Source organism: Pelodiscus sinensis, chromosome 3 (genome assembly GCF_052426305.1).
Source record: "Pelodiscus sinensis isolate ZL-2025 chromosome 3, ASM5242630v1, whole genome shotgun sequence".
Classification (NCBI taxonomy): domain Eukaryota; kingdom Metazoa; phylum Chordata; order Testudines; family Trionychidae; genus Pelodiscus; species Pelodiscus sinensis.
In genome coordinates, this window is record NC_143054.1 from 68,965,734 (window position 1) to 68,981,986 (window position 16,253).

A 16,253-nucleotide genomic window follows, 5' to 3' on the forward strand; every position below is an offset into this window, starting at 1 on the left:
GCTTCTGGGGAGCAGTGGAGGGCTGGCTGCCAGTAGCTTGCTGGCTCATGTTTTGGGGCCATTGGGTCAGGGGCAGTGACTACTGGCTCTGGGCTGGCAGGCTTGGAGCTAGCACAGGCACTGTGGCCAGAGTCAACCCCATTAAGGGCTCTGGGCAGTGGGGAGGGAGAGGAGTGTTCTTGGTTGAGGCTGGAGTGGCCACCAAGGCATCCTGGGAAGGCTGGAGGCCCCCTACTTCGAAATACGTGTCTACACAGCACTTATTTCAAAATAGCTATTTTGAATGTGGTATTATTCCTCATGGAATGAGATTTACCAAATTCAAAATAAGCACTCCACTATTTTGAATTAATTTCAAAATAGCAGTTTGGCTCTGTAGGTGCTAGTAAAGTTATTTCTAAATAACAACTGTGTAGACATATCCTATAGGAACTAATCCAAGCTAAGCTTTTTTCATTTCTGTGGTGTCAATAGTGATGTTATTCTAAAAATGAACTTTTATTTTAGTAGCACTCTTAAGTTCATGAAAAGCTTGGAGGTACAATTTTTAATACTTTCTTTGGGTTCAGGACTCCCTGTGAGCTCTGTGGCTGTATTAAGTTAAACACTAAAAAATCACAACAAATTTGCTCATTTTAGCTCACTAACACTTATTTGTTGCTGTGGCTCTTCTGTTTTTATGTCTGTCGCTCTGCCACAGACAGTAGCTATAAGATTATAATTGTATCTTGATACACCGATGTGAATCTGGATAAATCTAATTGAAATTACCTTCATTTAGAAGACACTCTCATAACATAGACATCAAAGATGCCTTTCAGTAAACTCCTTGGTTTAGACTGCAGTTTGTTCCTTATTTAATTCTGAATTTGAGCCTCAAGACTCAGCTCCATTTCATATCTTTACTGTTAGCTATCAGGTGTGTCCATGCAATCCATGTGTTGATATTTAAATAAGCCTGGAGAAAATTCAAGATACTTCTTTAAAAGAGTAAGAATTCTTCTGTGATGCAATACCCTCATATTTGTATGGAAATATGTTTTTGAATGTGAATATGCGTAACTCAAATATGCTTTATGCAAAATGCCAATGTAACCTCTCCCTGAAAAGCTTGAAATCCACTGAATGTATATATTCTACTTCTGTGTATACAGAATATTGTTCTTCATATGTAAAGCTGCTTATTAATCTAAGTTTTCTAGTGAAAGCTATTAGTAGTACTTAAGGAACTTAATGGCCTATTGGTAAAGACATGAGCTGCAAATGGTTTTGTTTTTCCTGTAAGTTTAAACTGTGGTTGATCCTACAAAGACACATGATCATACCACCTGGTGCTAGAATTCATCTTAAATCTTATACTCTTCAAGGGGTGAAGGTTGCAACATAGGTTTCCCAACCCGGGGAAATTCTATTTAAGGAGGGGGAACAACCAATGATTGTCTTCAGCTTGCTTCACAAACAGCTAGGCTGCGTCTAGACTGGCATGATTTTGCGGAAATACTTTTAATGGAAAAGTTTTTCCATTAAAAGTATTTCCGCAAAAGAGCATCTAGATTGGCACGAATGCTTTTGCGCAAAAAGTGCTTTCGCGCAAAAGCATCCATGCCCAGTATAGACGCGCTTTGCGCAAGAAAGCTCCGATGGCCATTTTAGCTATCGGGCTTTCTTGCGCAAAAAATTAGGGTGCCTGTCTACACTGGCCCTCTTGCTCAAGTATTCTTGCACACGAGGGCTTATCCCTGAGTGGGAGCATCAAAGCATTGGCGCAAGAAGCACTGATTTTGTACATTATAAAGTCAGTGCTCTTGCGCAAATTCAAGAGGCCAGTGTAGACAGCTGGCAAGTTTTTGCACAAAAGCGGCCACTTTTGAGCAAAATCTTGCCAGTCTAGACGCACCCCTACACTCTTCAAAAGGACACATGAAAAGACCTGGAAACCAAGGAACTAATGAGCGGAGAAGCTGTTAGACCCGGATCATGGAAAAGATCAACTCTGGCTTGAAGAATTTTACCTGAAATAAAGACTTGGGTGAGGAATGTTCTTTGTAGCAATCTCTCTTAGACTATGACTACAATGCAATGCTACTTTGGGATACCAGAGTATTCCAAAATAGCTATCCGGTGTCTTCACATCAAACCAGTTATTTCCGGCTTGCTATTCTGACATCCCTGTAAAGCTCAATTCACAAGGAGGAAGGGACATTTCAGAATGGCAGGTTATTTCAAAATTTGGCACTGGCTACATTTAGACTGCACTACTTTTTTAGGATACTGCAGGTGTCCTGGAAAAGCAACGCTGCATCCAAGGAACACATCCGCTTTTTCGAAAAAAAATTCAAAAAAACAGATCATTCTTTCACCATCCCTGTAAACCTCATTCTATGAGGAATAAGGGATGTATCGAAAGAGCACTTTCTTTCGACATTTGGTGCCATGTAGATGTACCACATTTCAAAAGAGCCTCTTTCAAAAGTAAATTGGAAAAAGATATGCAACATGCGTACTGCAAAATGCTTTTCTTTTTCCGATTTAACATTGCAATGTAGACCTAGCCATGGTGTACACAGTGCCAAATTATGAAATAAGCTATTTCAAAATAAGATTGAAATAACATGTGCAGCTTGCATAGCTCAAATTGCGTATCTTATTTCAAGCTATGGTGCAGTTTAGATGGCACCTTTAACATATTAGGCTTAGCTGCTTTTATTTATTTTAGCTTAGTAACTTACTTTGATTGCTCTGTCACCACTTGCAACCACTTAATTCCTACTTGTTACACTAACTATAATCATTTTTGTTTATTATGAAACCCACTGTAAGTAATTGTTATTTTGGGGGGAACAACAGCTGTGATATCTCTTTCATTGATAAAGGGGGAGAACTTTATGAGCATTCTTTGCATAAAACTTTTATACAGTAATATGGATTTATTAAGGGCTTTGGTTTCTTTTGGGGGCTGTGCTCCTGGGTGCTGTCAAGTCCCTTTAACTGAGCCTTCCCATAACTGATCTGTTGTCAGTGTCTGTGTTACTGTGGTAAGGAGCTGTTACTCCAACTATGTGCCTTCCCTGGGGGAGACCAGAGCTTTTGGCTCTGCAGGACAGGGTGGCTGCGATGCCCCAGAGGGCAGGTAGGCAGGCTCAGAGGTATGATCATCACAGTGGGTGACAGTCTCAAGAGGATCTCTCTGATCCAGCTCATCACATCTTCACACACTAAAAACTCCCAGCCAGCTTGAAATTTCTATGATCTCTGACAAACTGCAAAAAAGTTCACTGAAATAAATATATACAATAAAACCTAAACTGAGTTTGTTTAGGATAATCACTCATTTTTTCTTCAACATGAAATTTTAAATTTTTCATTACAATATTGGAACTAGGGTTTTGTGTAACAAAATATTTATTAATATTTTAAACAAAGAATTAAAATAGTAAATCATGCTAATGCTAATCTAAATAAATCAATTAGAAAATTAGGACAGAGTGTTAATCAATACTAAAAAACAGAACATACTTATTGATTTTTATCAGCTTGGACTGTAACAACAAAAGTAAACATTTGCCTAGACCACCTTGGGCCATAATAGAGCATCAGTGGATCTAAGTGACTCTCTTAGGGTATGTCTACACTACAAAGTTAGTTCGAACTAACGTCCGTTAGTTCAAACTAACTTTCCTAGGCGCTACACTAGCGCTCCCTTAGTTCGAACTTAATTCGAACTAACAGAGCGCTTAGTTCGAACTAGGTAAACCTCATTTTACGAGGATTAAGCCTAGTTCGAACTAGCTAGTTCGAATTAAGGGCTGTGTAGACCCTTAATTCGAACTAGTGGGAGGCTAAGGCTTCCCAGGTTTCCCTGGTGGCCACTCTGGCCAACACCAGGGAAACTCTATTGCCCCCCTCCCGGCCCCGGAGCCCTTAAAGGGCCACGGGCTGGCTACACACTTTGTGCCAGTTGCAAGGCTGCCAGCACCCGTGCCTGCACAGCCTGCACCTGCCACAACATGAGCCAGCCATCCGAGGGCTCCCAGCCCTCCACTGCTCCCCAGGACCAGCCTGGCGGCTCCCAGGAGCCTGCCCGGGGGTGCAAAAGGCGGGCGCCAGCCTGGTCAAGTGAGGAGATCGTGGACCTCATCGAGGTTTGGGGGGAAGCCTCCAATGTCCACGATCTCTGCACTAGCCACCGGAACGTGGCCGTTTACGGCCGCATGGCTGCCAGCCTGGCCACCAGGGGCCACCAGCACAGCCGGGAGCAGATGCGCTGCAAAATTAAGGACTTGCGGCAGTCCTACTCCCAGGCCTGCTTGCCAGGGGCCGACCCGGAGGCCTGCCCCCACTTCCATGCCCTGGACCGCCTCCTGGGGGCTCATGCCGTCCCTGCCCCCCGGGACGTGATTGACCCCGGGGCAGAGGGACCGCTCCTGGACACAGAGGAGGAGGAAGAGGGCTCTGAGAGCCAGGAGCCTGCCGCCAGCCTGCCCAGGACCCGGGACCCCCGAGGCACGCCACACAGCCGCTCGCCTGCATCGCCTGAGGCCGGGGAGGCGTCCACATGTGAGTACCCTCGTGTTAATCAATACTTATGTGTACGGGGGGCTGGGGCGAGAGGGAGCCCAGGGACCGTGCGCCTGGGCCTTGCCCACCACGGAGCAGCAGCTGGGGATCCTGCAGGGGCCCTGGCCTTGCAGAGGGGAGCTGGGTTTCACACACCTGGGCCCCTGGGGTAATTGACCGCTGGTCTTCTTGCACCACAGCCGCAGCACCTGGGACTGCAGGGCACACCACCCCGCCTGCAGCAGCCGCCCACGCCCGGGCAAGCAGGACAGCCAGGAACCAGGAGGACTACCAGAGGTGGCACCTCCGGTTCCTGGATCGACAGCTCCGTCTCCAGGACCACTGGGTCCAGGAGGACCTCAGGCTGCGCCGGAGGAGTCTGGAGGCCCTGGAGGAGCAGGGCCGTGCCCTGCGAGGCCACCTCCAGAGCCTGCTGAACCGCTTCCCATTTCCTCCTCCCCCTGCTCCCCCTCTTGCTCCCCCTCTTGCTTCCCCTGCTCCCCTTGCTCCCCCTGCTCCCCCTGCTTCCGCTCCTGCTTCCACTCCTACTTCCTCCACACCCCCTGTCCCTCCTGCCCCCCCCTCCACAACTATTTCCCACCGACGCCCCCGGACCCGCAGTGTGGCGAGACGGGAGAGGCAGCTGGACTCCCACCCCTGAGCTTTCCTTTCCCTTCCTCCCTTCCCTCCCCTCCCCTTCCAGTTCCCTCGTCCCAGGTTTCCCCCTCCCCTCTCCCTCCCTCATTCCTCCCTTCCTGCACTCAGTTATGTTCAATAAACAGACGTTTTTGTTTAAAAAACAGGTGTCTTTATTGTACAGTAGGTAGGGAGGGGAAAGGGGAAGGGAGGTAGGGTGGAAGAAGGCCCCAGTGGGGCATGCAGGGAGAGGTCAGTCCTCCTCCTCCTCCTCCTCCACCAGGAAGCTCTCCCGCAGGGCTTCCCGGATCCGGACGGCCCCCCGCTGGGCTTCCCGGATGGCGGCAGTGTCCAGCCATGCGGTCAGCCTCAGCCATCCAGGCTGGCAGGAAAGCCTCCCCCTTCCGCTCACACAAATTGTGGAGCACACAACATGCCGCCACCACGGGAGGGATGTTGTGCTCGGCCAGGTCCAGACGGGTGAGGAGGCATCGAAAGCGGGCTTTCAGTCGCCCGAAGGCCCCCTCCACCACGATGTGGGCCCTGGTCAGCCTGGCATTGAAGGCCTGGTGGGAGGGATTGAGGTGCCCCGTGTAGGGCTTCATGAGCCAGGGCTGCAGTGGGTAGGTGGCATCCCCCACCAGGCAGACGGGCATGTCCACGTCCCCGACCCTGATGTGGCGGTCGGGGAAGAAGGTCCCGTCCTGCAGCCGCTGGCACACGGAGGAGTTGCGGTACACCCGTGTGTCATGTGCTTTGCCGGACCAGCCCACATTAATGTCCGTGAACTGGCCCCGGTGGTCACACACGGCCTGCAGGATCACGGAGAAGTACCCCTTTCTGTTGACGTACCGGGACGCCTGGTGTTCCGGGGCACGGATGGGGATGTGCATCCCGCCAATGGCCCCCCCGCAGTTGGGGAAGCCGAGGGCGCCGAATACCCGGATGACGGCGTCCGGGTCGGCGAGGCGGACCACCCTGCAGAGCAGCACCCAGTTGATGGCCTTGACCACCTGTGGAGAGAGACACAGCAAAGTGCCAAAGTGCTCCCGGGTGGCTGGGAGCGTTCGTGCCCTGGCAGTGCCCCGCGCCCCACTCCCAGTAGCAACCCCCCTGATGGCATGTAGTACGGCCGGGACAGACCAACCCCTCCGGTGCAGGGCGCTTTCGCCTCCTCCCGCCCCCCCCTTTGTCCCTTGGGCGGCCCATCCCCTCCTCGCAGCGCCCCTCCCCCCGGCTCGGTGGCCGACGAGTGCCATACCTGCATGAGCACCGCTCCGACGGTGGATCTCCCCACGCCGAACTGGTTCCCAACGGATCGGTAGCTGTCCGGCGTGGAGAGCTTCCAGAGGGCGATGGCCACCCGCTTCTGGAGGGGGATGGCGGGCCTCATGCGAGTGTCCCTTCTTTGCAGGGCAGGGGCGAGCCACTCGCAGAGCTCCAGGAAGGTGTCCCTCCTCATCCTGAAGTTCTGGGTCCACTGTCAGTCCTCCCAGCACTCCAGGACGATGCGATCCCACCAGTTGGTGCTGGTGTCCAGACGCCAGACACGGCAGGACACGCCGGTGCCGGGGCACTGCCGCGCCGCCGCGGCTCCTCCACAGCCCCCAGGGCGGCCAGGCGGAGAGGCAGGGGGCTGACGTTCACCAGGTGGTGCCAGGCAGCCTCGAGCCATTGCTGGCAGGCTTGCAGCAGCAAGTCCAGAAAGTGCACCAGAAGGTGCAGGGCGAGCTGTGGCTCCATGTTGCCACCTGCGGCGGCCCCCCCCGAAGGGAAGCACCGACACAGACGGGCACAGAGACCAATGCTTTGCTGTCCCTCGGCGAGGTTGGCAAGCAAGCAGGAAAAGCTGAGAACCGGCTGTCCAGGGGGGTCCCTTTAAGCACGAGCCTCAGATAGCCTCAGACAGCAGCCACACAAAGCAACTACTGACTTGATGCCCTGCCAGAACCGGTTTCAGCTGCCCTTAAATGCCCCCCTGCGTCCAATCAGTGTGGACGCGCTAGTTCGAATTAGCAAAACGCTAATTCGAACTAGTTTTTAGTTCTAGACGCGTTAGTTCGAATTAGCTTAGTTCGAATTAACTAATTCGAACTAAGTTAGTTCGAACTAGCGCTGTAGTGTAGACATACCCTTACAGATTATCTCAAGCAAAATGCAGGACAATGTAGCACTTTAAAGACTAACAAGATCTTGTTAGTCTTTAAAGTGCTACATTGTCGTGCATTTTGCTTCAGCTACCCCAGACTAACACGGCTACATCTCTACCAGATTATCTCAGATCACTTTGAATCATAGGCCCATTTTTCTAAACATGCTATTCTCTTTATCAATCGCTTTCTTGTGCCTCCAATAAAGGCAAAATGGAACTGTTTATACAAAGCTTGCTCACTCAAAACTCTCATGAATGTCAACTCCCATTGGTTAATGTACATGAAATACTCAGACTGTAGTGTTAAGCACTGTAGAGAAGCTATAAGCAAAGCAATCACATTGTGGCACATAGCAATTCCCTGCAATATCATTAGGAAATATTCTTGAATTGTTTCTCAATATCTGCGTAGTGCATTCTATTAATGACAAGGTTGTGTATAATTGTGGGTCTGGATGATCAAAGAACTATCCTGAACAATGTGACAAACAAGAATGATTTTCTGGAATAATATGTGTGAAGTGTATGTCCTGGGAAATGGCTAGGAGGTGGTGAATGCAAATTCTACCTACCCCCCCATCATCCAGCCTCAAAGTTTGAAAGGCCTCAAAGACACAGGCCTTTCAAACTACATCCTGAGGAGAGGGTGAATGTCTGTTGACTACCTGTTCCCTGGGTCCCCAAGGGCAAAAGGACTGTACAAAGGAGTGGCTCAGATTGATGGGTGAGCTTGTTCTGAGCTATTATACAATAACTATAGACAAACTCCTTGGTGGGATTTGAAGGATTGAACACCTGCCAGATACCATGATGGAGTGGGATGTCATTTCTGTTAAGCTTATTACCATGCACAAAGGTTTTATAACTGTTTTAATATGTTTATATGTTTTCCTTATAATGTTTCACCTTAAGGATAAATGTGATTGTTCACAAAGAGGTACGTGGTAACTTATCTTTGGGCAATTATACTGTTTATAGCTTCTGGAATCAAAGCAAAATATTGGCACCAGCCTGCTTAAGCAGTCTGATTTGCTGCGAAACTCACAGTGTACTCAGGAGAATATTCAGCTTAGAAAAGCCCAGATCAAGAGGGAAAGAGACATAGGTCTTCACTCAAAGGAGATGACTCCTGAGAAGCTGGGAGTTTAGAATGGGTGCCCGTGCTGGACCATGATGGGGAAATACGGGCACACCTACCCTGAACACATATGACTTGCTGACTCCTAGGCTTGGGATCTGGTCTTGGGGAACAGGAGAATCATACAGAAATGGATGATTATGAACTTTGTAGGACTATTAAGGAGGGTGGTCCAATGACTTCAATGATACATTTGTAGAAAACATTTGTAGAAAATGTGTCAAAGCCATTATATTTAACCAAGTATTAGAGTCCAGTTAGATTAAATTCTTCCATCACTTTAATATAAGTTTTATAGCTATTGTCACTCATTTTTAAGTGTGCACTCAGTTTACTTCATTCATATCTTACAGCAAATGATAGAAGTTCTTTAAAAACATCTTAACTCAACAATCTGGAACAAACAATTTAGGAACTTAATACATCATACTGAGTATAAAAGACATCCCAGTTGCATTTCTGTATGTTTAAAAAAGTATTTCTGTATGTCTAGAAAAGTGGGTATTTAAACAAAATAAACCTCTATTATGTTAGGAAACCAGATTTCACTGATTCCCATCAGCTGACACAAAAATCTCCACAAAGAAAATTACTTAGACTACATGCCTGTACCAGAGAGTAACAGGAAGAAAGAACTTCTCTTACAGCCCTGCATGGGTTACACAGACAGTGCACCCACTACATATCCACTTACTTCTGATTAGTACTTAGCAGGTGGGTGAATAGTGGGCAAACAGTGTAGCGTGTTGGCTCCTCCTCTCAGCCACATGCTGAACTAGTACAGTCAGGATATAATTTGCTTCTCTTACATATTAGCAGTAAATTATTGCTTTCAAAGAGGAAAAGGAACCCAAGAGAGAGACTGTAACTCAACCTCATAATCCCCCTAGTGCAGAGTTTCTCAACCAATGGGTAAGGACTCAAAACTGAGTTATCAGAATATTTGAAAGGCTCACGTGGCAGCTTCTGTACCACAGGACAAGCTGGGCTTTCCACCCTGCTCCAGGCACTACAAACTTTGGGGTTCCAGCGTCACTCAGGTTGGGCCCTTCTGTCATGGTGACAGAAGTCTAGGTAGAGTGCGTCACCTCAACTCCTTGAGCCTGGTCACAACACTCACACTCACATGGTCCAGTCAGGGTCCAGTCAGGGTGGTGGGGTCAAATCTGAGCAGCGCTGCACCCCAGGAGTTGCAACACAGAGCCAATCCCAGCCAGTCCCACAGCACAGGAGCTGCAGAAGCAACCACTGCAGGATGAGTACTGGTCAGGATCCTTCCCTATCTGGGAGCAGGACTTAACTGAAACCCCTCCAAGGCCTCTCACCTCAGGCTATTTACTGGGTTGCAGCAGGACGTAAACTTTTACAAATAGGCCCTGAGAAGTGTTCCCTCTAAGCTGAGGGGCAGCACAGATGATTAATCAGCCCCGCCCAGTCAGACGCTCAGGGATTGGTGCTCACTGACTGGCCAGGGCTGATTAATCACTTGTAAAGTTGTGCTCCCACACAGTTTAGAGGGAACACTGGTCATGAGCCCCCAAAAGATTGAGACTCACAACCCTACAGTTGTTACTGCTTATTCATCACCTCTTCATAGGGATGGGCCTAAGTCACAATCAAACCCTTTAAAAAAGGAGGAGAGGGAATATTCAAAATCAATGTTACAGATTGTCATTTATTATTTTTATTTATATATTTATTTGTGAAAAATAAATTATTGTCATTAAATCTGAATGAACAATGCCTAATGAATAATATGATTGACTTTCACCTCTTTTTTCCCTTGTCATCATTGCCTGCCACTCAAGGGTGATGGCAATCTCTTTCATAAGTTTTATTTTTCATGGGTCCTTTGGTGACTGAGGAGTCTGATCCTTGAGCCACAGGATATTTGTTAGACACTGCAGACAGTGTTGGAAGACAAGGTTGGGAACGATTGCTGTGCGACAGTTGACTTACCTTTCTTTTCTGGCATTTTTCTGTGACCAGGGCAAGGCAGTTTTCCTCAAACTTTCAAGACTCTGACAGGTTTTTGACAGTACATAGTGTCAATACCATATCTCTTGATAGTGATAGAAATGTAGCCGTGTTAGTCTGGGGTAGCTGAAGCAAAATGCAGGACAATGTAGCAGTTTAAAGACTAACAAGATGGTTTATTAGATGATGAGCTTCCGTGAGTCAGACCCACTTCCTCAGATTAAATAGTGGAAGAAAATAGTCACAACCATATATACCAAAGGATTCAATTAAAAAAAATGAACACATATGAAAAGGACAAATCACATTTCAGAACAGGAGAGGAATGCAGGGGCGGGGGGAAGGAAGGAAGGTAAGTGTCTATGAATTGATGATATTAGAGGTGGGGATAGTGGGATGTCTGTGAGCTAATGGTATTAGAGGTGATAATTGGGGAAGCTATCTTGGTAATGGGTAAGATAGTTTGAGCATTTGTTCATTCCTTCCTGGAGAGTGTCGAATTTTAACATGAATGACAGTTCAGAGGATTCCCTTTCAAGTGCAGATGTAAAAGGTCTTTGTAGCAGAATTCAGGTGGTTAAGTCATTGAGAGAGTGTCCTTTCTGGTTAAAATGGCAAGACACTGTTTTTTCTTTGTGATCTTGTCTGATATCTGTTTTGTGGGCATTAATCCTTTGGCGAAGTGTCTGAGATGTTTGTCCAATGTACATAGCAGATGGACACTTTCGGCACATGATAGCATAAATTATATTTCTGGATGCGCAGGAATACGTATTCTTGATCTTATAACTCACTTGGTTAGGTCCAATAATGGTATCAGCAGAATGAATATGTGGACAACGCTGGCAACGGGGTTTGTTGCAAGGGAAGGTACCAGGGTTGGTATTAGTGTGGTATGTCCTGTGGTTGTTGGTAAGAATCATCTTGAGGTTAGGTGGTTGTCGATAGGGGTATGTCTACACTACCCTCCTAGTTCGAACTAGGAGGGTAATGTTGGCATACCGCACTTGCAAATGAAGCTCGGGATTTGAATTTCCCGGGCTTCATATGCATAAGTGGGGAGCCGCCATTTTTAAAACCCCGCTGGTTCGAACCCCGTGCAGCGCGGCTACACGGGGCATGAACTAGTAGTTCGAACTACCTAGTTCGTGCCCCGTGTAGCCGCGCTGCATGGGGTTCGAACCAGCAGGGTTTTAAAAATGGCGGCTCCCCGCTATGCAAATGAAGCCCGGGTAATTCAAATCCCGGGCTTTATTTGCAAGTGCGGTATGCCTACATTACCCCGCTAGTTCGAACTAGCGGGGTAGTGTAGACATACCGTAGGAGACTATGGGTCTGTCTCCCAGAGCCTCTTGGAGTATGGTATCCTGTTCCAGTATAGGCTGTGGTTTATTGATAATGTGTTGGACAGGTTTAAGTTGGGGGTTGTAGGTGATGACAAGTGGTGTTCTATTGTTGGTTTTCTTGGAGTAGATGGTTTCTAGGTATTCGTCTGGCTCTTTCAATTTGCTTTTTTATTTCTCCGGGGGGGGGGGGTAGTTGAGGTTTATAAATGCTTGGTAGAGATCCTGAAGCTTCTGGTCTCTGTCAGTGGGATTAGAGCAGATGCAGTTGTATCGAAGGGCTTGGCTATAGACGATAGATCGTGTGGTGTGTTCTGGATGGGAGCTCCCATCCAACACATTATCAATAAACTACAGCCTACACTGGAACAGGATACCATACTCCAAGAGGCTCTGGGAGACAGACCCATAGTCTCCTATAGACAACCACCTAACCTCAAGATGATTCTTACCAACAACCACAGGACATACCACACTAATACCAACCCTGGTACCTTCCCTTGCAACATACCCCGTTGCCAGCGTTGTCCACATATTCATTCTGCTGACACCATTATTATACCTAACCAAGTGAGTTATAAGATCAAGAACACATATTCCTGCGCATCCAGAAATATAATTTATGCTATCATGTGCCGAAAGTGTCCATCTGCTATGTACATTGGACAAACATCTCAGACACTTCGCCAAAGGATTAATGCCCACAAAACAGATATCAGACAAGATCACAAAGAAAAAACAGTGTCTTGCCATTTTAACCAGAAAGGACACTCTCTCTGGGTATGTCTACACTACCCCGCTAGTTCGAACTAGCGGGGTAATGTATGCATACTGCACTTGCTAATGAAGCCCGGGATTTGAATTTCCCGGGCTTCATTAGCATAAGCGGGGAGCCGCCATTTTTAAATCCCCGCTGCTTCGAACCCCGTGTAGCGCGGCTACACGGGGCTCGAACTAGGTAGTTCGGACTAGGTGCCTATTCCGAACTACCGTTACTCCTCGTGAAACGAGGTGTACCGGTGGTTCGGAATAGGCAGCCTAGTCCGAACTACCTAGTTCGAGCCCCGTGTAGCCGCGCTACACGGAGTTCGAAGCAGCGGGGATTTAAAAATGGCGGCTCCCCGCTTATGCTAATGAAGCCCGGGAAATTCAAATCCCGGGCTTCATTAGCAAGTGCAGTATGCATACATTACCCTCCTAGTTCGAACTAGGAGGGTAGTGTAGACATACCCTCAATGAGTTAACCACCTGAATTCTGCTACAAAGACCTTTTACATCTGCCCTTGAAAGGGAATCCTCTGAACTGTCATTCATGTTAAAATTCGACACTCTCCGGGAAGGAATGAACAAATGCTCAAACTATCTTACCCATTACCAAGATAGCTTCCCCAATTATCACCTCTAATACCATTAGCTCTCAGACATCCCACTATGCCCACCTCTAATATCATCAATTCACAGACACTTACCTTCCTTCCTCCCCCCCCCCCCCCCGCATTCCCCTCCTGTTCTGATATGTGATTTGTCCTTTTCATATGTGTTCATTTTTTTAATTGTATCCTTTGGTATATATGGTTGTGACTATTTTCTTCCACTATTTGATCTGAGGAAGTGGGTCTGGCCCACGAAAGCTCATCATCTAATAAACCATCTTGTTAGTCTTTAAAGTGCTACATTGTTCTGCATTTTGCTTCATATCTCTAGATGTATATCTTGAGGATATATTTAAAGTATTTCTTTTGGCCTTCCCATTTCCTTTTCTCTTTTGTGAGTTGGGTGTAGAGCAGTTATTTTGGTAAGCATAAATCAGGCATACACACACAATGTCCACTCCACTTAAGCGGGTGCTGGATAATCAAGTCTTCAGCACTAAAGAAGTTGTCCTCATTGCAGACACAGACATTAGTGTGATGATCTTCCCAACTTTATGTTGAGGATTTTCTGAAGAAAGTGCTGGTGCTTGTGTTCCAGGTTTTTCAGGAGTTTTGTCTAGATCCCCCAAATCTCACAGATGTAGAAAAGAGCTGAGATTACCACTGCTTTATAAACAAAAATAGTCTTATAAGCAATCTCAGGTTGTGATTGTTGAATATGTGGTGAGATTGTCTGCCAAAGGCAAGGCTAGTGCAGAGTATTCTGCGCTGAATCATGACATCTATGTCTGCCCTGTGTGAGAGATGGCTTTCAAGGTAGCAGAGTATTCCACATTATCCGATTCTTCTTTTTCAATGTGGGTCTTCCTTGCTGGGTCTGATGATTGACTGGGGACTGGCTGGTGGAGTTCCTTTCTTTTTCCAATATTCAGAGTTAGTCCTAGGCTTTTGTAAGCTCCAGAGAAGCAATTAGGGACTGTTTGTAGATCCTTCTTTGAAAGTATGATTACAGCACATACTGGAGTTTGGTATATTACTTTAGTGGTGGCTTGGAGACAGGAAAGGTTGAAGAGGTTTCTGTCAGTCTGATACCAATGTCCGGTGGTAGATAGTGTTGGGTTAATGTTTTCGTAGCTGCTAAGAAAATGGAGAAGAGGGTGGTGTGAGTACACAGCGTTGTTTTACACCAGTTCGGATAGCAAAAGGCTCAGAAGTAATGCCCCACCCTTCTCCATGGTGTTTCACTTCTGACTAGGTAGGCTGCTACCCTGGCTAATTAAGCAGACTGAAAATCCTTTCCATAGGTAATTAACTCTCCTTATGTTTCCTATAGGTGGTCCATTGCTACCTATCTCAGGGCTGCAAATTCCACAAGATGGCAGGCCCTGTAAGGGGTAGGCCTTGTGACTGTGAGTGGAGCAATGCCTAAATACCTTTGAAATATTTGGGCCTGAGTGTTCATATAATAGTTTTACGATCCCCCTGATAATAAGACTGAAATATGAGAGAATTTGTATACATACACTTTGCATTGTAAATCTCGTTTCTTTCATCGCCTAGCAGCCCTCTTATCTGAAGATAATGGATTTGATATTAACCCAGTCATACGTAATGTATATTTCATTATATTGTAAAGCTTTTCTTTACATAACAGTGCAGTCTGTGAGAACACTGATTCCCTCATTTGGTATTTGCTCACTTTAGGAAACTCTAGAATTGAATGTTGCTATAGATTATATAAAGGATTTAACAGTATTTCCTGGAATCATTAATGGTTTTGGGTGGCATATGAGTTGTCAATCATTTCTCAGAGAACTTATAAACAAGGTTAGGGGTTATTTCAGTGGTTTCATCCATATACCACTTCAGATAAATTGGTAGTGTATTCTGACCTCCTAGACTTTGGTGGCAGATGCAAGAAATAGAAATAAAGGTTATCTATTGGAGAAAGCTGAGTATTTAACTTCCTCTTTGCACTTATATCTTCATTACCCCCAAAAGCACCTTAGTTAGAATATAATGATCTCTCAGTGTCTTCATTCACTGAATAATTTTTTGGACACGGAGTTTGGAAGAGCTTGTGGAAAGGCTAAATCAGTATAAAGGGGAAAAATAAAAGCATAGGAATAGAAATGTGACACCGGGAAGACTAAGTATGTCACTTTCTATTTCACTGAAAGTTTGATGGAAATGTTATAACATGTACACTGAAGAAGGTCCAGCCATCCACACGCAACTCACAAGCTTGCGTTGCAGCATGTAATGGTATAAGGGAAGAAACAGTGGGAATGGTAAATAGATTTTTTATTTTGTTTTGTGAGGCTTGATGGAAAAAGGTGGAATAACACTGCTGCATGGACCGGAGATATACAGAAATTGGGTGCGATGGCATGCTTATTACTGGTGGGACATCACTTGCATGACTTCCATTGTGAAGAAGCAGTCTGACAATGCACACATCCAGAATCACACTCTGAGACTGGAAACAATGGGAATTCAGTAGGAGAAGGGGAGATTTATAAAGAGGAGGTGTGAGAGCTAAACTTAGGAACTCAGCTTTGCAGCAACACAAAGAAAAGCAGGGCCTGCTGTGAGAATTGTGTTCCAGAACTTTGCTTGTTTTGTTGCTGTTAGACTGCAGGCCTTATTCCACTGGAGAAGAGGACTAGAATTTGCTGCATGCTGTGAAAATTGTAACCTGTCATTGCAAAAGCTCAAGAGGAGTCTGAAACAGACTGTGGGATGAGCTCTTCTTTCCCAACATTAAAGAGCTGACATGCCCTTCAGAAGCATTGTTCCCCAGAGACTAAGAAAGGTAAATCTTCTCAAAGAAGAACCCTAGTAGAAAGGCTCCATGTCTTGCAGTCTGCTCTAAGACTCTGCAAGCAAACCAATGCCCCAGCATGTCAGCAGCTTACCCTAACAGGCTGGGAACCAAAGTTTGCTGATCCTTGTTGCAGATCCAGTTCATGACTCGCTTCTTTAAAAAAAAAGTGCTAAGATTTTATTTTTATTTTAATTGTATCAACATGACTAGGTCTGTAGGCAATCTGAAAATAAAACATGCAGAATCAAAA